We start from the raw sequence: 24,020 nt of genomic DNA on the forward strand, positions 1-24,020 counted from the left end.
AACCAGTGGAGCTACTTAGCTTCTTAATGGGAAGAAGAAAAGTTCCATTTTGAATATTCATAGGGTGAGGGATGTTCCCACTGTGATGACCCAAAGTCAGATTTTGTGTCACTTCCTACATTAATTTATGGGGAACAGCTGCCAGCAGCAGCTTAGAGTTCTCACTTGAACCATTTAGCTCCCTCATCCCTGAGCACTTAGCTTCCAAAGGTCAGAGTGACTAGCCCAAGGGACTCCTGAGAAGTGCCCAGAGTTCCCCAAGTCCTTTAGGAGAGAGGTCAAGCCCAAGGGTTCTATAGACCTCCTGTGAGTGCAGAGTTTGCTCACAGACAGGACACTAGTGGGCAATAGAGAAGGACACAGTTGGGCAGAGTCACTGCAGTGGGAAAGGTTGGAAGTCAATCCTAATGGTATGGTTTTGTTTTGTGATGTCTCAGGGCTTGGAAATCAAGAACCCAGAGATTCACAACTGAGACTTGTCTTAGAGGGTAAGACTGGAGCAGGAAAAAGAGCCACAGGGAACAGCATCCTTGGGCAAAAAACCAAAAACATTTCATTACAGAATTGCAGCAAAATCTGTCACCAAGGTCTGTCAGAAAGGGAACAGCACGTGGAATGGGAGAAAAATTGTCGTTGTGGACACAGCTGGCATTTTTGACACTGTGGAACTGGATGCTGACACACAAAGTGAGATTGCTAATTGCATCCTCCTAACCTCCACCGTGCCTCACACTGTGCTCCTGGTGGTCCTGCTGGGCCGGTACAAAGGAAGAACAAAAGGCCATGAAGAAGATGCTATCAATGTTTGGACCCAAAGCCAGGAGATACATAATTCTCCTATTCACCTGGAAAGATGACTTGAATAGCATGATTGCTTAAAGGAAGCCCCAGAAGGCATTCAAGATCTGATGGAGCAGTTCAAGGATTGTCACAGTGAGTTCAACAATAAAGCAACAGGGGCTGAGCAGGTGGATCAGAGGACACAGCTACTGGACCTTGTCCAGCTCATGGTGATGCAGAACAAGAGAGGATGCTACACTAATAAGATGTACCAAAGGGCCGAGGTGGAGATTCAGAAACAGATTCAAGTAAAACAAGAACAATACAGAGCTCAGATGAAGATAGATAAAAGAAAGTTAAGAAAGGAGTATGAAGAGAAAATCAGAAAGCTGGAGGATAAACAGGAGTTGGAAAAGACAAAGGCAGAAATGCAGAGCGAATTTGAAGAAAGGGAGAATTACTACTCCTTTTGGCAGCCAAATGCCAGAGGTGAAGTTGAGAGTCAAGAAGGGATGCTTGATTCAATCTTGGGAAGTTTGAGAGTAATCTGGAGAGAAATATCATCTCTGTTCAAGGAAGATTAGGCTAATGAAAATCTGTCTATATTTCCTGTGTATTTCCAGGTGCATCTGCCCCATATAACTAATTCCCTAAAGACAAAACTCTCTGTTTTTGTCTCTCAAGCTCTCAGGACCGGGGAGTGTAGTAAAGTTCTGCCTTGGAAATCAGTAGAATTTTTTTTTTAATGTAAGAGTGAAGGGACACATTCTCAATATGTAAAATTCCAAAGCAGAAAGTGTGGATGCTTCTTATCTTCTGAACTCTCAGAGACAGAGAGAAAATGAATTCAGGAGATCAAAAGACCACGACCCCAAGCCTTGTATATTTATCCTTAGTAAAGGTTCCTCTTCTAGATTATTTTTAGATTGGCGCATAATCTCTACCTGTGGCTTCTACTCTTTATTTTTATCTTTAGGATCACAATGCTCATTTTACACATGTGGTTAGAGAAATAAATTATTTGCCTTAGATAAATTATAGATAGAGAAGCTTATGGAATTCTTTATATATGTACGTAAATTTGTTGAATTTAATTTTTATGGAAGGACTGAAATTGTTTCTTATCATCTTCCCACTAGAGAACAAAGATGTGTCTGGAAAATGTTTCTCAGAACTCAACTAAGTAAAATACCAGAAAGAGCAAAAGACAAGAGATTCAACAGTTAACAAAACAATGTTTGGTATATTCAGATGTCTCTGTAGAAAGTTGTTGACCAACCTCAATGTAACCACTTTGATGAAGAACTAGTTCTCTTCTTTTCTTGTAAAACTAACTGTTGCCACTGCACATCCATCACCCCACAACTTGATTACTTACTGCTAGGTGGGTCATCCCCACATTCCTGCCTCCACACATTTGAATTGTTTACTCATTGTTACTATAATAAAATTTTTCTATTCTCTCATATTTGTGAAAAACTGGAATCTCTTTTACCTTATAAAATATCACCAATACTTCTAAGAGTATAGGGATTAATTTTACATTTTGATAACAATTCAAGATTATTTTGGAGCTTGCTTTGGTCTACACCCTACTATGTATCTCCTCCATTCTCCATTTGAACTAGATTCTTAATCTCTCTGCCCACCAGAAACCACTTTCTCCTTGGATTCATTCATTATGTGCTGATATAATTTATGTGTATCCAAGCTTTCTTAGATCTTTGTGAGTTTCCTGGGTTGGGGGGCAGGGGAGAGGGAAGATTCCTCTAATATATGGATAACAGTTTTTGAAGTTTATCCTTTTTAATAGGTACTTTTACCCTAATAATTCATAGGCTTTCACAAAGCACATTGCCATGTTCTACCAGTATGTCCTAGAGTCATATGCCACTGTCCTTGCTCTGCCATCTTGAAAGTGGCTTTTCCATGTTCCATCCCATTTTGTCCCCAATATACCTATCTCTTACTTCCCCCAAACACAAATGGATTTAGGTTGTACATTTAACAAAACTTAGAAAAGGTTCAAGAATATGAGATACATGATTCACTTATTTACCTGGAAAGATGACTTGGATGACATGGAGTTCCACGATTACTTAAAGGAAGCACCAGTGGCTGATTCTTTCAGAAATAGTCACTCACAGTGATACACATTTGATTTCACTCTGCAGAATATGGAGTGCACTGTGTCTATTAAAATTCATTGGAGTTTTACACAAAATTCTGAGGTTGGAAGTTAACATCCTCTTGTATCAGGAGCTTCTAAAAGCACATGTTGAACCAAAGAGCCACACACACCTAGCATGAAAAAATTAAATATAGGCTTAATATGAAAAAAGTCTTTAAGTGCTCTGTGGTACTTTCTGTGTAAATTCATTACCTTATTCTTACCCTTGCATTCAGGTTAATGCTTTAGATGAGGCAAAGTAAAAAGTTCTGCTCTTGATAAGATGTGAGAAGATGAGTAGCCCATGTACAAAATCCTGAGAGCAGTGTTGCACATTTGTTTCTCAGGGCAGAAGAAAGACATTAGGTCTTGATAAGTACCATGCATTGTGGATAATATGAAGGAAGAATGAGGCATGTTCCCTCCTCTGAAAAGTGTTTTGATAGTTTATAGTATTCATGCATTCACTAACAATCAGTGATTCTTTGAACTTGGTGAAAGATTTCATACCAGACATTGAGAATATGGAGAAAGTAAAATGAAGTCCTTTTTGAGACTGGCTTCCTTCACTTAGCATAATGAATTTGAGTATCATTCAACTTGCTTGTGAATAGATATTCTCTTTTACTGATGAATGGTATACCACCTTATGGATGCACCACAGTTCCTTTATCACTTCTTTATTTATCCTTATGCCCCTAATTGATTTATCTTGTCAAATTGCATTGGCTAAAACCTCCACTATAACATTGAATAGAAGTGTAAGGGCATGCTTGCTTTGTTCCATGATATGCCTTTAGTGTTTCCCTGTTAAGTGAGTGAGATACTGGAAAACAGGAGTATATGGTGTGTGTGTGTGTGCGCGCGCGCACGTGTGTGTGTGTGTAATCATATTAAGCAAACATCCCCCAATCACTATTTTCTTGAGAGTTTTTATCATTCACAGCAATTAATTTTGTCAAAGGCTTTTAAAATTCATCTATATGGTACTTGGGCTGCAGCCTGTGCAACCAAACTCTGGAAAAGGTCTCTTTGATGCAGAAGCTGGGTACTGAGGAAACCACATACACTGATTGAGTCCATAGATAAAATATCCAGTGAGTAGGGCAGGAGAGAAACTTATGTCCTCATGCGATAACCAGTATTTTGGGAGCTGACAAAATGAAGTAGAGAGACAAATGGTGGCTGAATAGATGGCAGTGTCATGGACCTCCTCCTAGGGCCAGAAAAGCAACTAAATCCAAGAATATCCACCCAGAATTAACAAATTAATCACAGTTGAGGAGACAATCTCAATATAATAAAAGCCTAAGCAACCTTTATGGTGGAACAACTGGAACTACTTGTTGCTATGGTGTGCACTGACCACAAGGGGGGGAGACACTCAGTGTAGGAGCTGCCCCATGATGGTCAGTGTGCTCCCACAGGCAGAGCACTGCTCAGCCAGAAGCCAGGTTAATGTCTGGTGAGTGCAACTGCCATGGCGTCAAGAGCCTCTCCCAACTCCATGGCAGCACTACCGAGCAGTGGCAGCAGGCACAGTGTGAGCAGCGTGGTGCTCAGCCCCGATTTGGGCTCCTACCTGGCTGCCTGCCACTTGGCACACTGCGACATCTCCCAAGTGGTCCTGGACTGATAGAGAGTGCAGGCTGGGTTGAGGGACCCACCCAAGTGTGCAAATTTTATGCAGTGGACCTCTAGTTTTGAATAAGAAAGGGCAGAGGATGCGTAGAGAATGTTGCTTGCCAGGCATAATCCATGTGGAACCACCACTGTGCTCCAGCAGTGAGTAGCACAGTACCTCCCAGCACGCTCTCAGATGTCTTCAGGGAGCATGCCAAGCCAGAGTGAGCTCCCACACCAGGCCTTCTCACCAGCCCACTGGAACCCATGTCCTAGATCTGGCTCCAAGACTCTACAGTGTTTGCAAGCCAGGGAGAATCCTGGGCCCCACCCCTGCCACAGACCCCAAAACCATGCTGCTAGCCTGACCTGAAGCTACCCAGCACCTACACTATCCCAGCACAGGGACCTGCTGTCAGGGTCACCCGGAGCAACCTAGAGCTTGCCACAGGGGAGCTCTGACTGTGCTATCCAGAGAAACACATGCCCACTCCACGCCATCCCCCAGGACAGTCCTGCCAGGGACATCTGGAGCAAGCCAATGCACTCCGCACTCTGGGTGAAAGGGGAGCACAGACTGAGTGACCCAGGGGAACCAGCCTCCACTGCACACTGATGAGGGGCAAACTGGAGCAATGTAACACATGTCTCACTACAGCTACAAGAAAACAGGACTGTGCGACCCAGAGCAACCCCTACCCTCTCTACCCAGCACTTGCGGCAATCCTGCATGGGATACCGGGAGCAACACAGCACACACCTCACTCTGGGCCATAGGAAAGCACTGAGGAGGCAACATGGAACAAGCTGATGTGCCCAGCCAGGGGTCACAGGACCACCCTGCAAGTGCACTGCCAGAAGGACCTATGTTGCCACCCTGCCATGGGTGTCAGGGCTGCAGAGCAAATTGCATGCCAGAGGGCTCAGGGTCCTCAATGGCATCACACATTAAAGGAACTGTGCACACGCTCCCACCACCCTGAGCTTCTGAAGAAGACAACTGAAGGACCAGATCCATTGGACAAGTGGATACGACTCAGAGCAGAGACAATAAAAGTGTGAGACTCAAGGCAGACCCAGGCTTTGAGCTAACAATTTCTGGACAATTTCTCTGATAGGGTCTACAACCTCTCAAAACCCAAGCAGGGTGCACAGGGACAGAAAAAGACAGCAAAAATGGGGAGACAATAAAACAACCCCCCAAGGAAAGAAAAGGTGGAATCTCCATAAAATGAACTAAATGAAACGGAGGCATGCAATATGTCAGGAAAATAATTCAGAATAGGGTCATACAGTTCATAAACCAGATGGATGAGAAAATCAACAACTTATGTAAGAATGAAGCGGAAATAAAAAGTGATATAGCTACAGTAAAAAACATGATGGAAGGTTTCAACAGTAGACTAAAAGAAGTGGAGGACCAAATTAGTGAGTTAGAAGATAGGGTAGTTAAACCCACCCTGAACAGCAACTGGAGAAAACTGGACAGCAACTGGGGAAATAAATTAGAAATCAGGAGGAGAGCCTAAGGGAGCTTTGGGACAACTGAAACAAAGTAACATACATAAAATAGGGGTGCCAGAAGGACAAGAAGAGTAGTAAGGATCAAAAAAACTAATTGAAAAAGTAATGGCAGAAAACTTCCCTGATTTGGGGAAGAAAAATAATCACACAAGGACAGAGAGTCACAAACAAAATGAACCCAAAAAGACCCACACCAAGACAATGCCAAACATAGATGACAAAGAGAGAATATTAAAGGCTTCAAGAGAGAGACAGAACATTACCTACAAAGAATTTCCCATTAGATTATCAAATGATTTCTCAACTGAAACACATCAGGCCAGAAGGGAACGGAATGAAGTACTAGTATACAAAGTGATGCAAAGCAAGGGACTGAATCCAAGAATACTCTATCCAGCAAGGCTATCATTAAAAATTGAAGGGTAAATCAGGAGCTTCAAAGGAAAAAAAATTGCAAAGGGAGTTTATCACTTTCAAGCCAGCAATGCAAGAAATGTTAAAGGGACTGTTGTAAAAACAAGAATTAGAAATGGAAGAAGGAACATAGGCATCAAGAATAGAAATAGCTACAAATAAGTACCTGTCAATAATAACTTTAAAGATAAATGGACTAAATGCTCCAATCAAAAGACATAGAGTGTTTAATGGATAAGAAAGTATGATCCATATTTATGCTGTCTACATGAGACCCACCTGAGAATAAAGGACTCATACAGAGTGAAAGTTAAGGGATGAAAAAAAAGGTTCAGGCAAATGGAAATGAAAGAAAACTTGGGGTAGCAATACTTATATCTGACAAAATAGACCTCAAAGTGAAGGTCATAACAAGAGATAAGAAAGACCAATTCATAATACTAAAGGAATTGATACAGCAAGAGGATATAATTCTGGTAAACATATATTCACTCAATACAGAAGCACCCAAATACATAAAAATACTTCTGGAAAATATCAACAAAGAGATCAACAGCAATACAATCAGAATAGGGGACTTTAATACCCAATGACATCACTGGATAAATCCTTTGGACAAAAAAAATTCATAAATAAACAACAATCCTAAATGACTCACTAGCTCAAATGGACTTAATCAACATCTTCAGATCATTTCACCCCAAAGCTACAGAATATACATTCTTCTTAAGTGCACATGGGACATTTTCTAAGATACACAACAGATTGAGACACAGGCAAAGTCTCTTCAAATTCAAGAAGATAGAAATTATATCAAGCATCTTCTCAGATCACAGTGGCATAATATTCGAAACTAGAGGCCCAGTGCATGAAATTCATGCACGGGGGGAGGGTGATCCTCAGCCCAGCCTGTACCATCTCCAATCTGATTGCCCCCAACTGCCCTCCCCTGAAGGCCTGGTCCCTTCCTACTGCCCTCCCCTGCAGGCCTTGTAACCCCTAACTGCCCTCCCCTGCTGGCCTGGTTGCCTTTAACTGCTCTTCCTTGCTGGCCTGGCCACCTCCAACTGTCCTCCCCTGCAGGCCTGGTCCCCCCCAACTGCCCTCCACTGCAGGCCTGGGTCACCCCCCGCCAACTGCCCTCCCTTGCTGGCCTGGTCCTTCCCCAATTGTCTTCCCCTGCAGGCCTGGTCACCCCATCTGTCCTCCTCTGCCGGCCTGGTCACCCCTGCAGGCCTGATTGCCCCCAAATGTCCTCCCTTGCAGGCCTGGTCCCTCCCAACTTCTTTCCCTTCCTGGCCTGATCACCCACAACTGCCCTCCCCTGCTTGCCATCTTGTGGTGGCCATCTTGTGTCAACATGGGGAAGCCATATTTGACCACATGGTGGCAGCCATCTTGTGTGTTGGAATGATAGTCAATTTGCATATTACCCTTTTATTAGATAGGATAAACTACAACAAAAACAATCACAAAAATCCGAACTCTTGAAGGCTATATAGCATGTTATTAAACAACAATTGGGTTACCAAAGAGACCAAAGAAGAAATAAAAAAACATCCTGGAAACAAATGACAATGAGAACACAACAATCCAAAATCTATGGGACATAGTGAAAGCAATCCTATTATATAGGATAGAGGCCTGGTGCACTGGTAGGAACTGACTGGCCTGCCCTGATGGGGATCTCGGATCCGGGTCTGGGGTCCCAGCTGGGGGAATAGGCTGGCCTGGGCAAAGGGCCATGGGGGGTTTGCAGGCCAGCCATCCCCCCCATCACGGTGGGGAATCCCCATTGAAGGACAGGGCCAGCCTGTGTGAGAGACCATGGGCAGTTTTCCGGCCAACAACAACCCCCACCAGGGTTGGGAGCTGGGGCTGGCTTGGGCGAGGGGCTGTGGTGTTCTTGTCTCTGGTCAGTTGTGATGACATTACCGTCCCTGGCTATATATATATAGAGTGGCAAGATTATTATGATCTCTGAATGTATAATAATCTAGCCACTCAGTGTATATCCTATATAATAAAAGGCTAATATGCAAATTGTCCCCTCGACCAGGAGTTCAACCAGCAGGCAGGCCAGCCAACAGCCCATGTCCCCTCCCCCTGGCCAGGCTGGCCAGAAATTCATGCAGTGGGCCTCAGTGTATATATATATATATATATATATATATATATATATATATATATATATACTGAGTGGCCAGATTATTATGTGTTCATATATATATATATATATATATATATATATATATATATATATATATCGAATAGTGACCTGGTGCACAAAATCCATGCACTTGTGGGGTTGCCTCAGCCCAAGCTGTACCCTCTCCAATTGGGGACCCCTTCCTTTGGAGGATATCCAACTGCTGGTTTAGGCAGTCGGACATCTCCCTCACAATCTGGGACCGCTGGTTCCTAACTGCTCACCTACCTGACTGCCTGATCACCCCTAACCACTGCCTGGCTGCTTAACCACCCTTAACTGCTCACTTGGCCTTCCTTCCTTCCCTCACCCTGGCTGACCCTGCCCCCCACCAGGAGGTAGGCTATGTCTATAAAGAAATGGTGGTTTAAGCAACCAACTTACAAGCCAAAAAAAAAAAAAAAGAAAGAAAGAAAAGAATGACCAGAGACCGTTCTAGTCGCTGGGCTTTTATTTTATAGGATTCTAGTAATGACTGAGAAATGTGTATCAAACCTGTCATCATAACGGAAGATTTGTCTATTTTCTCTTATGATTCAAATAGAGGCCTGGTACATGAAAATTCATGCAAGAATAGGCCTTCCTTTCCCTGGCTGCAGGCACCAGCTTCCCTCTGGCATCCAGGACTTGGGCCTTCTCTCTGGCTGCTGCCTTCCGCCTTCACTCCGGTCGTAGCCTCCTTTTGCCTTTGTTCCGGCCCTGCCGCCTTCCTGTAGCTCCCTCCATGCCCCACCCCCCCATAGCAGGCATCCCACCCCGCCCAAGCTGCTCTGCACCTGTGCACACATGCTGCCCAGAGGCCTGGAGTGGCCAGGGCAGGGCAGAACACCTGCGTCATTGCCATGGTGATGACGCAAGCATCCCAGCCTGGCCGTCACCAACTTTGTTGCATCAATTTGCATATTCTCTCCTTATTGGCTGTGGGCACTTCCATCTTTGTTGTGGGGTGATAGTCAATTTGCATATTCTGTCTTTATTACATCCATTTGTAAATGTGATGCCTCTTTATGTGGTTCATATAAATATAAGGCTATGTTTGATCTTGGTGAACAGGGCTTTATAGCTATGCTCTCACCACACTATTGAACTTTAACTTGCCTTCTCCACTCCTCATCCTTTTTATGTACTGTATGGTGTTATTTCTTACATAAATGAATATCATATATATTTTTTTAAATATTTTATTGATTTTTAGGAAGGTAGAGGGAGAGAGAGAAATATTGATTGACTGCCTCTTGCATGTCACCATAGGGGATCTAGCCCACAACCCAGGCATGTGCCCTGTAGGGAATCAAACTAGCAAGCTTCCAATGCATGACTCAAAGCCCAACCAACTGAGCCATACTATCCAGGGCAATATATTCTATGTTTTAGAATTTACAATTATACTTTCTTTTTTATGTATTTTCAGGCCCTTCAAGAAATACTGGAAGATCTAAAATAAGAAATATGCTATAATTTGCTTATGTATCCAAGTGCCTAGAACAGTTCCTGGCACATAATTGCCTCCCAATAAATAGTGAATGAAAAGTCTATTTCATTTGGTATTTTGTTCTTCTTAGTTTAGAATTTGATTGTTATATTTGCCTAAACTTCTGTTTCCAACTGTTCTCTGGTTTCATGCTTTAGATTTAAAATTATTTGCAATCCACTCAAAAAAATGTGTGTGTATATGTTTTTTAACTGAAACCGTTGGTGTATTTATCATAATTATAATTTCTGATCTATTTGGATGCATATATAAAATTTTATTTCTTGCTTTCTACTTATTCAAACTGTTCCATAATTCTTTTTTCCTTCTCCTTTGTGGTTGAATTTGGATTATTTGGGTATGTTTTCACATTCTATATTTCTCTTTACTAGTTTGGAAATTATATACACTTATGATGGAAGCCCATTGTCTTCTCTAGCAGAGAGATGTGGACAAAGAACCAGGTCAACCTTGAAGTTTGGAAAGGTCAGAGCCAATCACCCACTGTTTAGTTGAGACAATGGTAGCTAAAGCAACTTCTACCTTTTAGTTTTATGTAAATCCTTGCTGATTGGCTATTACTGGAATTGCCTGGCTAAGGGGTATGGGTATATCTCAAACCTGAATAAAAGGCATCCCAAGGCCAGAGCAAGGCGGAGTCCTTCCCCTTGAGTTGGGCTCCTGCCTAGCCCCCAATATTTCCAAATTAGTATTTGCTAGTCTCTTTCATTTGCGTGCGGCCTCCTCCAGAGCCCAAACCCTGAATCTGAACCCTGAACCGCACAGGACGTGAAAGGGGTTCACTACACACTTATCCTAATGTTTTGGTAGCCACCTAATGATTGTAACATATATTCTTAACTTGTCAAATCTAAAGGTTATCTATATTTTTATCTTCCTCTTATATAACAAACTGAACATTTTAATTCCCCTCCCACCCTCCATCCCAACCTATATATTATTATGCATTTCCATTTATTTTTTCCTTTTAAAATCATATTTAAATCCTATTTTCTTATTTCTACAGTTTAAGTTAGTTTAGATTTAATCTTCTTTGAACCTCTGATTTACTATCTGGGATTACTTTCCACTTGTCTCAAGTACATTCTTTAGAAATTCCGTTAATGAGGTTGTGCTGGTGGCAAGAATTTTCATCTTTATTGTCTGCAATGTGCTTGTTTTGTTCTTATTTCTGACAGCTATTTTCCTTTAGTATAGAGTTTTCAGTTTACTGTTAGTTTCTCTCAACACATTGCAAATCTGCTTGCCCTGTTCTCTGACTTCCTTTGTTACTAATAAAAAAATCAGTACAGTTCCAACATCTCCTCACCAAAGGTCATCTGTTTGTTTTTCTGGCTACTTTTAATATCTTCTTGTTGCTTTGATGCCCTACAGTTTCACTCTTATGTGTTGAAGTGAGAATTCTTTCTTAATTATTTTCTTGGGGTTTGTTAGATTTTTTGAATTTGTGGATTGGTGTGTTTCAGTTCAGAAAAACACTCCATCATTACTCCTTTAAATATTTTCTCTATGGTCCTTTCTTCTCTGTTTTCTCCACAAGCATCTTTTGCCTGTTTAATTGGATTCTGGCCTTTTCTTTTTCAAAACTGTCCTTCACTCACCAGTAAGAAGTCACTGACATTATTGAGGGGGTAGCCCTTTGGGGTTTATGGTAAAAGTTCCCTTTTAGACCCCTTTTGAATCAGCCCATGTCTTTGACTCTCATGTCAGTGTGGCTTTGAGGAGCAAAGTTTAAGTCCTCCACGTTTGGTAAAGTACCCTCAGAGTGACAGCCAGCTGCTACATTTCACCTATGCCTCTGAGTTTCCACTTTCACTTTGCTCTGCGGTTGAGAAAGCTCATTTTATTGCCGGCTCACGCATGCTTTAAAATATATATACATTGATATTGATGTTTATAAAATATATAAATATATTATATATATTGTATTTTTCAGTATTTTTTGTCAACTTCAGTGAGATGGTTAATAACTTAAATACCTGAAAGAGTTTATTTTTATTTGTTTGCTTAGTTTTTCCCTGTTTTTGTTTCCTGAGTTAATGGCTCCCTTTAAGGTAAACTTTTTTTTTTGTTATCTTTGTCTCTTCACTTTCTTTTTCAAATGTCAGTTATCCCTGATTGCCTTTCATATTGAGAATAAATTGTTAGAGGAGCTCTCTGGGGGAAAGGAGTGAGGGTTGTGACTGCAAGCTTTCCCTGAGGAGACAGGACAGGAGAGCTGTTATGTCAGAATGCAGACGTTTTCCTTTGGAGATGCTCTACTCCTTAGAGAGGACCCCTCTTCAAGTGTGGGGCTCTGAATTGGAGGGAATGGAGTGGACCATAGACTCAGCTGTCTCATATTTACATCTTCAACTCATTCCTTCTGTCAGGCCAGGTGTCCCATTGCATTGGAGCTGAAATTTCTGGAGCCCAGTCTACTGGGTGCTCCAGTCAACACCTGTGGTCACCTCAGCTACAGAGAGATCGTATTGACTATGGACAGTATGCCCCAGGTCATCCTTCATCCCTGTCTGCCTTGCAGAAACAGGTTGAAACCTCTTGGCAATGATGCTCACACTCCCAAGTATGGGAAGATATTCTGAGAAATGGGGTAACATCAATGGTAGACCACAGACTTCCTGGGGACTGTGGTGTTGTGATGTGTGTGAAAATTGTCCTCTGGTCTCTTTACCATTTAACTTCCAGCAAAGTGGTATAGATATTTTTATATGCATGAGAAGGTAAAACATAGGTTGGAAAAGTTTGTCAAATTGTGAAGAAAACAGGAAATGTTTACAACTCCGGAAAATGTCCAGAACAAGGCTGCAAAGTCTTTGAGGTTTTGAGCTTCAAGAGGTGCAGATATACCTCTGGTGGAGGAGCTCATTTGGTTATAGCAACATCTTTCTACCCAAGGTTGCGGGTTCAATCTCAGGTCAGGGCACATATGGAAGCAACCAATGAATGCATAAATAAGTGGAACAACAAATTGGTTTCTCTCTCACTCTAAAAATAAAATCAATACATTAAAAAAATAGGTGCAGAAATGGATAGGAACTGATACAAATTCATATTGTAAAAGGGCACCAACAGGAGGTAGTGTGACAATTGTTTGCCCATTTTACAATCAAGCTACCACAACTGAATATTCTAGTGACATCCAATTGTACATAATGGGCTCTAATTTCACAGCTTTATTAAATTCTTCTTTGGAAAATGTCTATTCAGATTTTCTCCCTATTTTTCAGATCAAATTGTTTGGGTGTTTTTGCAATTGAGTTGCATGAGTTCTTTACAGAGCTTGGATATTGTAAATATTGTCTGCCATTCAGTACGGTGCCTTTACATTTTGTTGATGGTTTCCTTTGCTGTGCAGAAGCTTTTTAGTTTGTTGTAATCCCACTTGTTTATTTTTGCTTTTGCTTTTGGTGTCAGATTAAAAAAATCATCACCAAGACCCGAGTCAAGGAGTTTACCACATATATTTTTGTATAGGAGTTTCATTGTCAGGTCTATGTTTTTCAAGTCTTTAATTCATTGTGATTAATTTTGTATCTGGTGTAAAACAGTGGTCAACTTCTATTTTTTTGCATGTGACTGTCCAGTTCTCCCAACATCTGTTATTAAAGAGACTGTTGTTTTTCTATTGTATATTCTTGGCTCCTTTGTCATAAATTAATTGACAATATATGAGTAGGTTTATTTCTGGGCTATTTTGTTTCAATGATCTATGTATCTGTCTCTCTGCCAGTGTCATACTGTTTTAATTATTGTAGTTTTGTCATCAAGTTTAAAATCAGGTGGCATGATGAATCCAGTTTTGTTCTTTCTCAAAATTGCTTTGGTAACTCGAGGTCTTTTGTGTTTCCATACAAGTCTTAGGTCTTTTGTGTTTCCATACTTAGGTCTTTTGTGTTTCCATATAAGTATGAGGATTATTTGTTCTATTTCTGTGAAAAATGAACAAATAATCCTCACTATAGTTTTTCCTTTCCTAGAATTTCATATTATTGTGATGTAGAAGAAGCAGTCGTTTGTACTCGATGAGTTTCACTTAGCATTTCTATTCAGATTCATCCATGCTGTGGCATGTATGTCTTTTTGTTCTTTTTCCATTGCTGTGTAGAAGTCCATAGTATGTGTATTGGTATCCTTGGTCTGCTATAACAAACTACCAATAATTGGGTGACTTAAAATAACAGAAACTTATTCTCTCACAGTTCTGGAGGCTAGAAGTCTGAAGTCAAGGTGTCTTCTGGGCCATGCCATCACCGTGGGCTCTGGGAGAGAATCTGTTCTTAGCTTCTTTCTTTTTAGCTTCTGGTGTTGCCAGTAATCCTTGGTGCTCACTGCCTTTGTATTTATCACTTAGGTCTCTGCCTCCATTGTCCTTCTTGTAAGGACACCAGTCATATTAGATTAAGGGACCACCCAGCTCCATTATGACACCATCTGAACAAATTATATCTCTAAAGAACCTATTTTTAAATAAAAACATATTCTGAGATTTCAGGTGTTAAAACTTTAACAACTCTTTTTAGGGGGCACAATTTAACCCACAACAGTATGGATATACCAGAATTTGTTTATTCATTGACCAATTGGAGAGCATTTGGGTGCTTCCAGTGTAAGCTATTATGAATATTATACTGGTTATTATGTGGCATTCATATACAAGTCTATGTTTTTATTTCTGTTAAGAAAATCACTAGAAATGGGATAGCTGGTTTGCATGTTTAATTTTATGAGATACTGTCTATCCCCCCCCCCCCCATATGTGATAGCTTTATTTTTTTCTTATATAAAATCTTTATTTTGAGGGTATTACAGTTGTTTCCCTTTTTGTCCCCACTGCTCCCCTTCCACCTGATTCCCACCCCACCCTATGTCTTCACTACTCAATTGTCTGTGTCCATTGGTAATGCATATAAGATTTTTAGTTAATCTCTTTCTGCTCAACCTCCTCTCTTACCTCTGAGATTGAGTCTGTTCCATGTTTCCATGCATCTGATTCTATTTTATTTATCAGTTTATTCTGTTCATTAGATTTATTGTTCATTTATTTTGATTCATAGCCTCAATTGTTAATACACATGTATTTATTGTCATTTTTAAGGTTCATATTTTTATATTATTATTTTTTTTCTTTCTCTTCTTAAAGAATGCGCTTCAAAATTTCATGTAATACTGGTTTAGTGGTGATAAACTCCTTGTCTGTGAAGCTCTTTATCTGACCCTCAATTCTAAATGATAGCTTTTGATGGCTAGAGTAATCTTGGTTGTAAGTCCTTGATATTCATCACTTTGAATATTTTTGCCACTCGCTTCTAGCCTGCGAAGTTTCTGTTGAGAAATCATATGACAGCCCTATGAGTGCTTCCTTGTAGGTAACTGATTGCTTTTCTCTTGTTTCTTTTAAGATTCTCTCTTTATCTTTAACCTTTGGCATTTTTTTCATATATTTTTTTCATTATTGATTAAGGTATTACATATGTGTCCTTGCACCCCATTGCCCACCCCTCCCCACTCATGCCCTCACCCCCCTGGTGTCTGTGTCCATTGGCTAGGCTTATACAAGTCCTTTGGTTGATCTCTCCCCCTGACTCCCACTCTCCTCTATGTTCCCTCTGAGGTTTGACAGTCTGATTGATGCTTCTCTGTCTCTGGATCTGTTTTTGTTCATCAGTTATTTACATTCCATAAATCAGTGAGATCATGTGATATGTATCTTTCTCTGATTGGCTTATTTTGCTTAGCATAATGCTCTCCAGTTCCATTCATGCTGTTGCAAATGGTAATAATTCCTTCTTTTTTACCGCAGCATAGTATTCCATTGTGTAGATGTACCCCAGTTGTTTTTTTTTACAGTTTCTTTTTTTATTATTATTATTTGTCTTATGTGTCTTTATTCCCCCCTTAACCCTCACCCCCATTTATGCCCCACCCCCCTGTTGTCTGTGTCCATTGATTAGGCTCATATGCATGCACACAAGTCCCTTGGTTGATCTCTACGCTAAGTGTAATAAGCCAGGCAGAGAAAGATAAATATCACATGATCTCACTCATTTGTGAAATATAATGAACGGCATTGACTGATGAACAAGAACAGATCCAGAGACTGAGAAACATCGATCAGAACGTCAAACCTTAGGGAAGGTGGGCGTCATTGGTTGTACCCGTTTTTTAATTCACTCATTTGCTGATGGGCACTTAGGGTGTTGCTAAATCTTAGCTATGGTACATTGTGCTGCTATGAACGTAAGGGTGCATATATCCTTTCTGATTGGTGTTTCTAGTTTCTTTGGATATATTCCTAGAAGTGGTATCACTGGGTCAAAAGGGAGTTCCACTTTTAGTTATTTGAGGAAACTCCTTACTGTTCTCCACAGTGACTGCACCAGTCTGCATTCCCACCAGCAGTGCATGAAGGTTCCTTTTTCTCCACATCCTCGCCAGCACTAGTGGTTTGTTGATTTGTTGATGATAGCCATTCTGACAAGTGTGAGATGGTACCACATTGTTGTTCTGATTTGCATCTCTTGGATGGTTAGTGACTTTGAACATGTTTTCATATGTATCTTGGGCTTCCTTATGTCTTCTTCCAAAAAGTATCTATTTAGGTCCATAGCCCATTTTTTTATTGGGTTGTTTAACTTCCTTTTGTTAAATTGTATGAGTTCCATGTAAACGTTCAACATCAAACCCTTATCGGTGATAATATTGGCAAATATGTTCTCCCATGCAGTAGGCTTTCTTGTTGTTTTGTTTATGGTTTCTTTGGCTGTGCAAAAGCTTTTTATTTTGATGTAGTCCCATTTGTTTATTTTCTCTTTAGTTTCCATTTCCCTTGGATCTGTATCGGTGAAGAAATTTCTTCAGCATATGTCTGAAATTTTGCTGCCTTTGGATTCCTCTAGTATGTTTATGGTTTCCCATCTTATGTTTAAGTCTTGTATCCATTTTGAGTCTATTTTTGTGTATGGTGTGAGTTGGTGGTCTAGTTTCATTTTTTTGCATGTATCTGTCCAATTTTCTCAACAATATTTATTGAAGAGACTGTCTTGACTCCATTGGTATGCTCTTGCCTCCTTTGTCAAATATTGAGTATAGTGGTTTGAGCCAATTTCTTGGTTCTCTGTTCTATTCTATTGATCTATGTCTGTTCTTGTGCCAGTACCAGGCAGTTTTGAGAACAGTGGCTTTGTAATACAGCTTGATATCTGATATTGAGATCCCACCTACTTTGTTCTTCTTTCTCAGGATTGCTTCAGCTATTCAGGGTCTACTTTTTTCCAGATTAATTTCTGGAAAGTTCATTCTAGGTCTGTGAAATATGCCATTGGTATTTTAATGGGGAGTGCCTTGAATATATAGATTGCTTTGGGTAGTATGGACATTTTAATGATGTTGATTATACCATTCCATAAACACGGTGTATTTTTCCATCTGTGTATGTCTACCTCTGTCCCTTTTTCCAGTGTCTTGTAGTTTTCCATGTATAGGTCCTTTACCTCCTTAGTTAAGTTTATTCCTAGGTATCTTTTTTTTTTCTCTTTTGGTACGATGGTAAATAGGATTTCTTTTTTTTATTTTAGTCTCTCTTTCTGTAAGTTCACTAATGGTGTATAAAAATACCATAGATTTCTTGGTGTTAATTTTGTATCATGCTACATTGCCAAATTCATTTATTAATTCCAATAATTTTTGATGAAGTCTTTAGGGTTTTCTATGTACATTATTATGTCATCTGTGGATAATGAAAATTTTATGTCTTATTTTCCAATTTAGATAACTTTTATTTCTTCTTCTTGATTAATTGCTATGGCTAGCACTTCCAGAACTTTTCAAACAGGAGTGGTGAAAGTGGACATCCCTGTCTTGTTCTTGTGACATGGTTTTAGTGTTTGCCCATTGAATATGATGTTGGCTGTAGGTTTGTCATATAAGCTTTTTATTATGTTGAGGTATGATCCCTCTATTCCCATTTTGCTGAGGGTTTTTATCAAGAAAGGGTGTTGGATTTTGTCAAATGCTTTTTCTGCATCAATTAATAGGACTCTGTGATTTTTATCTCTCAATTTGTTTATATGATGTGTCACGTTTATTGATTTGTGGATATTGTACTATCCTTTCATCCCTGGGATAAATCCTTCTTGGTCATGGTGTATGATCTTTCTGATGTACTGCTGGATCCGATTTGCAAGAATTTTGTTGAGGATTTTGGCATCTATGTTCATGAGGGACATTGCCTGTAATTCTCTTTCATTGTGTTGTCTTTGTCTGGTTTTGGTATTAGGGTGATGCTTGCTTCATAGAAGGAGCTTGGAAGTGTTCCTTCCTCTTGAATTTTTTGGAATAGTCTGAGGAGGATAGGTTTTAGTTCTTCCTTGAATGTTTGGTAAAACTCTCCTGTAAAGCTGTCTAGCCCCGGGCTTTTGTTTGCTGGAAGTTTTTTGGTGACTGCTTCAATTACTTCCATAGTTATTGGCCTACTGAGATTTTTAGATTCTTCCTGATTGAGTTTTGGAAGTTTTTATTTTTCTAGGAATATGTTCATTTCCTCCAGGTTGTCTAATTTTTTGAATAGAGTTTTTCATCAGTATTTTGTAACAATCCTTTGTATTTTTGTGGGGTCTGTTGTTATTTCACCTCTTTCATTTCTGATTTTGTTTATTTGAGTCCTCTCTTTCTACTTCTTGGTGAGACTGACTAGAGGTTCATCAATCTTGTTTATCCTTTCAAAGAACCAGCTCTTGGTTTCATGATCTTTTGTATTGTTTTTTGTTTCCTTTTCTTTTTGGTCTCTATGTCATTTATTTATGTTCTGATCTTTATTATTTTCTTCCTTCTGCTCACTCTGGGCTTTTCTTTTTTTAAAATATTTTTTATTGAATTCAAACAGGAATGGAGAGGGAGAGAGGGATAGAAACATCATTGATGAGAGAATCATTGATTGGCTGCCTCCTGAACGCCCCCTATTGGGGATCGAACCTGCAACCCAGCATGTGCCCTTGACCAGAATTGAACCCAGGATCCTTCAGTCCCCAAGCCAATGCTCTATCCACTGAGTCAAACCAGCTAGGGCTCACACTTGGCTTTTCTTGTTGCTCTCATTCTAATTCTTTTTTAAAAATATGTTTTATTGATTTTTTACAGAGAGGAAGGGAGAAGGATAGATAGAGAGTTAGAAACATCGATGAGAGAGAAACATCGATCAGCTGCCTCTTGCACACCCCCTGCTGGGGATGTGCCCGCAAGCAAATTACATACCCTTGACCAGAATCGAGCCTGGGACCTTTCAGTCCACAGGCCGACGCTCTATCCACTGAGCCAAACCGGTTTCGGCTCATTCTAATTCTTTAAGTTGTAGTGTTAGATGATTTGTTACCATTTTTTTGTTTGCTGTTTCTTTTTTTTTTTTTTTTAGATAGGCCTATAGAGATATAAACTTCCCTCTCAGGACTTCTTTTATGGTGTCCCATAGATTTTGATTTGTTGTATTTTCATTGTCATTCATTTCCAGGATGTTTTTAATTTTTTCTTTCATATCTTTAGTAACCCAATTATTGTTTTTCCTTTTATCGTTTAAAGTATTACATATAGTAGTATATATATCTCCTTTTTTACCCCATTGACCTTCCCCAGCCTCCCATACCCCTTGTCACATGTCCTCATCTCACCCCACCCCCTAGTGTCTTGTGTTCATTAGTTGTGCTTATATGCATGCATACAAGTCCTTTGGTTGATCTCTTTCCCCCCATCCCCAACACTCCCCAGCCTTCCCACTATAATTTGACAGTATGTTCGATGTTTACTCCATCTGTATCTATCCTTCTGTTCATCAGGTTATAATGTTCTTTATTTTCCATAAATGAGTGAGATCATGTGGTATTTTTCTTTCATTGCCTGGCTTATTTTACTTAACATAATGCTCTCCAGAGCCATCCATGCTGCTCAAATGGTAAGAATTCCTTCCAGCAAAGAAAATCCTGGGACCAGACGGCTTCAGAGGGGAGTTTAACCAAACATTCAAGGAAGAACTAAAACTTATCCTTATAAGACTATTCCAAAAAATTCAAGAGAAAGGAACACTTCCAAGCTTATTCTATGAAGCGAGCAACACCCTAATACCAAAACCATATAGAGACAACAAAATGAAAGGGAATTACAGGCCAATATCCCTCATGAACAAAGATGCCAAAATCCTCAATAAAATTCTAGCAAATCGGATCCAGCAGTACATAAGAAAGATCATACACCATGACCAAGTAGGATTTATCCAAGGAATGCAAGGATGGTACAATATCCACAAATCAATAAACGTGATACATCACATAAACAAATTGAGAGATAAAAATCACATAGTTATATCAATTGATTCAGAAAAAGCATTTGACAAAATCCAACACCCTTTCTTGATAAAAACTCTCAGCAAGGTGGGAATAGAAGGATCATACCTAATAAAAGGATCATACATAATAAAAGCCATAAATGATAAACCCACAGCCAACATCACACTTTATGGACAAAAATCTAAAACCATTTCCCTTAAGAACAGGAGCAAGACAGGGATGCCCACTCTCACCACTCCTGTTCAACATAATACTGGAAGTATTAGCCATTGTGTTTAGACAGGAAGAAGAAATAAAAGGCATCCAAATTGGAAAAGAAGAAGTAAAACTGTCCTTATTTGCAGATGACATGATACTGTACATAAAAAAACCAATCATTATTTAATAGCATGCTATTCAGCTTCCAAGTGTTTGAATTTTTTTTATTGCAATTTATTTCTAATATTATGAGATTGTGGTCTGAGAAAATGCTTGGTTTGATTACTTTCTTTTTCATTTTTTTATTAAGGTATTATATGTGTACATATCTTACCATTGCCCCCCACCCACTCCCATACATGCCCTCACCCCCCAGTATTTGTGTCCATTAGTTATGCTTATATGCATGCATACAAGTCCTTCAGTTGATCTCTTATCTCCCCCACCTCTCCCTAACCTTCCCGCTGTTATTTGACAGTCTGTTTGATGCTTTACTGCCTCTGTATCTATCTTTTGTTCATCAGTTTATAATGTTCTTTATTATCCACAAATGATTGAGATCATGTGGTATTTTTCTTTCATTGACTGGCTTATTTCGCTTAGCATAATGTTCTCCAGTTCCATCCAGGTTGCTGCAAATGGTAAGAATTCCTTCTTTTTTATGGCAGCATAGTATTCCATTGTGTAGATGTACCATAGTTTTCTGACCCAGTCATCTGCTGACGGGCACCTAAGCTGTTTCCAAATCTTAGCTATTGTAAATTGTGCTGCTATGAACATAGGGGTGCATATATCCTTTCTGATTTGTGTTTCTAGTTTCTTAAGATATATTCCTAGGAGTGGGATTACTGGGTCAAATGGGAGTTCCATTTTTAGTTTTTTGAGAAAACTCCATTCTGTTCTCCACAGTGGCTGCACCAGTCTGCATTCCCAGCAGCAGTGCACGAGGGTTCCTTTTTCTCCACACCCTCACCAACACTTGTCGTTTGTTGATTTGTTGATGATAGCCATTCTGACAGGTGTGAGATGGTACCGCATTGTCGTTTTGATTTGCATCTCTCGGATAATTAGTGACTTTGAGCATGTTTTCATGTGTCTCTTGGCCTTCCTTCTGTCTTCTTTTGAAAAGATGCTCTTTAGGTCTGTTGCACATTTTTTTTATTGGATCATTTATCTTCCCTTTATTAAGTTGTATAAGTTGCATGTAGATGTTGGAGATTAAACCTTTATCAGTGATAATATTTAAAAATATGTTCTCCCTTACAGTGGGCTTTCTTGTTGTTTTGGTGATGGTTTCTTTTGCTCTGAAAAAGCTTTTTATTTTGATGTAGTCCCATTTGTTTATTTTCTCTTTAGCTTCCATTGCCCTAGAAGCAGTATCAGTGAAGAAGTTCTTTCGGCATATGTCTGAGATTTTGCTGCCTGTGGATTCTTCTAGTATTTTTATGGTTCCCCATCTTATGTTTAAGTCTTGTATCCAATTTGAGTTTATTTTTGTGTATGGTGTAAGTTGGTGGTCTAGTTTAATATTTTTGCATGTATCTGTCCAATTTTCCCAAAACCATTTATTGAAGAGACTGTCTTGACTCCATTGTATATTCATGCCTCCTTTGTCAAATATTAATTGAGCATAGTGGTTTGGGTTGATATCTGGACTCTCAGTTCTATTCCATTGGACTATATATCTGTTCTTGTGCCAACACCAGGCTTTTTTGAGAATAGTAGCTTTGTAATACAGCTTGAAATCTGGTATTGAGATCCCTCCTACTTTATTCTTCTTTCTCAGGATTGCTGTGGCTATTCGGGGTCTTTTTTTATTCCAGATGAATTTTTGGAGAATTCTTTCTAGGTCTGTGAAATATGCCATTGGTATTTTAATGTAGAGTGCATTGAATATATAGATTGCTTTGGGTAGTATGGACATTTTAATGATGTTGATTCTACCAATCCATGAACATGGTATGTTCTTCCATCTGTTTACGTCTTCCTCTATCTCTTTTTTCAGTGTCCTGTAGTTTTCCGCATATAGGTCTTTTACCTCCATGTTAAGTTTATTCCTCGGTATCTTAATTTTTTTCGTGCGATGGTTGAATGGGATAGCTTTTTTAGTCTCTCTTTCTGTAAGTTCACTATTGGTGTATAGAAATGCCATAGATTTCTTGGCATTAACTTTATATCCTGCTACATTGCCGAATTCATTTATTAAGTCTGTTAGTTTTTTGATGGAGTCTTTTGGGTTTGTTATGTACACTATGATGTTATGTGCAAATAAGGACAGCTTTACTTCTTCTTTTACAATTTGGATGCCTTTTATTTCTGTTTCTTGTCTGGTCGCAATGACTAATACTTCCAGCAATGGTTAATAATTCCAGTACTATGTCAAACGGGAGTGGTGAGAGTGGGCATCCCTGTCTTGTTCCTGTTCTTAGGGGAAATGGTTTCAGATTTTGCCCATTGAGTATGATGTTACCTGTGGGTTTATCATATATAGCTTTTATTATGTTGAGGTATGATCCTTTGATTCCTACCTTGTTGAGAGTTTTTAACAAAAAAGGGTGTTGGATTTTGTCAAATGCTTTTTCTGCATCAATTGATATGACTATGTGATTTTTATCTCTCAATTTGTTAATGTGATATATCACATTCATTGATTTGCAGATATTGTACCATTCTTGCATTCCTATAATAAATCCTACTTGTTCATGGTGTATGATCTTTCTAATGTACTGCTGGATCCGATTTGCTAGAATTTTATTGAGGATTTTGGCATCTATGTTCATGAGGGACATTGGCCTGTAATTCTCTTTCATTGTGTTGTATTTATCTGGTTTTGGTATTAGGGTGATGCTAGCTTCATGGAAGGAGCTGAGAAGTGTTCCTTCCTCTTGAATTGTTTGGAATAGTCTGAGGAGGATAGGTTTTAGTTCTTACTTGAATGTTTGGTAAAACTCCCCTGTGAAGCCTTCTGGCCCTGGGCTTTTGTTTGCAAGAAGCTTTTTGATGACTGCTTCAATTTCTTCCATAGTTACTGGCCTGTTGAGCTATTTAGATTCTTCCTGATTGAGTTTTAGAAGGTTGTGTTTTTCTAGGAATATATCCATTTCCTCCAGGTTGTCCAGTTTGTTGGAATAGAGTTGTTCATAGTATTTTTTAACAATCCTTTGTATTTCAGTGGGGTCTGTTGCTATTTCACCTCCTTCATTTCTGATTTTGTTTATTTGTGTCTTCTCTCTTTGCTTCTTGGTGAGCCTTGCAAGGGGTTCATCAATCTTGTTT

The 24,020-nt window shown here is 39.5% G+C and overlaps 1 pseudogene across 1 annotated transcript; it reads left to right on the forward strand.

The window, feature by feature from the left end:
- Positions 1 to 412: 412 nt before the first annotated feature.
- LOC307108111 (GTPase IMAP family member 4-like) lies at positions 413 to 1,364 on the forward strand (annotated as a pseudogene). The gene has a single exon. The product of its transcript is annotated as a GTPase IMAP family member 4-like (transcript).
- The last annotated feature ends 22,656 nt before the right edge of the window (positions 1,365 to 24,020 follow it).

This window comes from Cnephaeus nilssonii (assembly GCF_951640355.1).
Source record: "Cnephaeus nilssonii genome assembly, chromosome: 12".
NCBI classification, from domain to species: Eukaryota; Metazoa; Chordata; class Mammalia; order Chiroptera; family Vespertilionidae; genus Cnephaeus; species Cnephaeus nilssonii.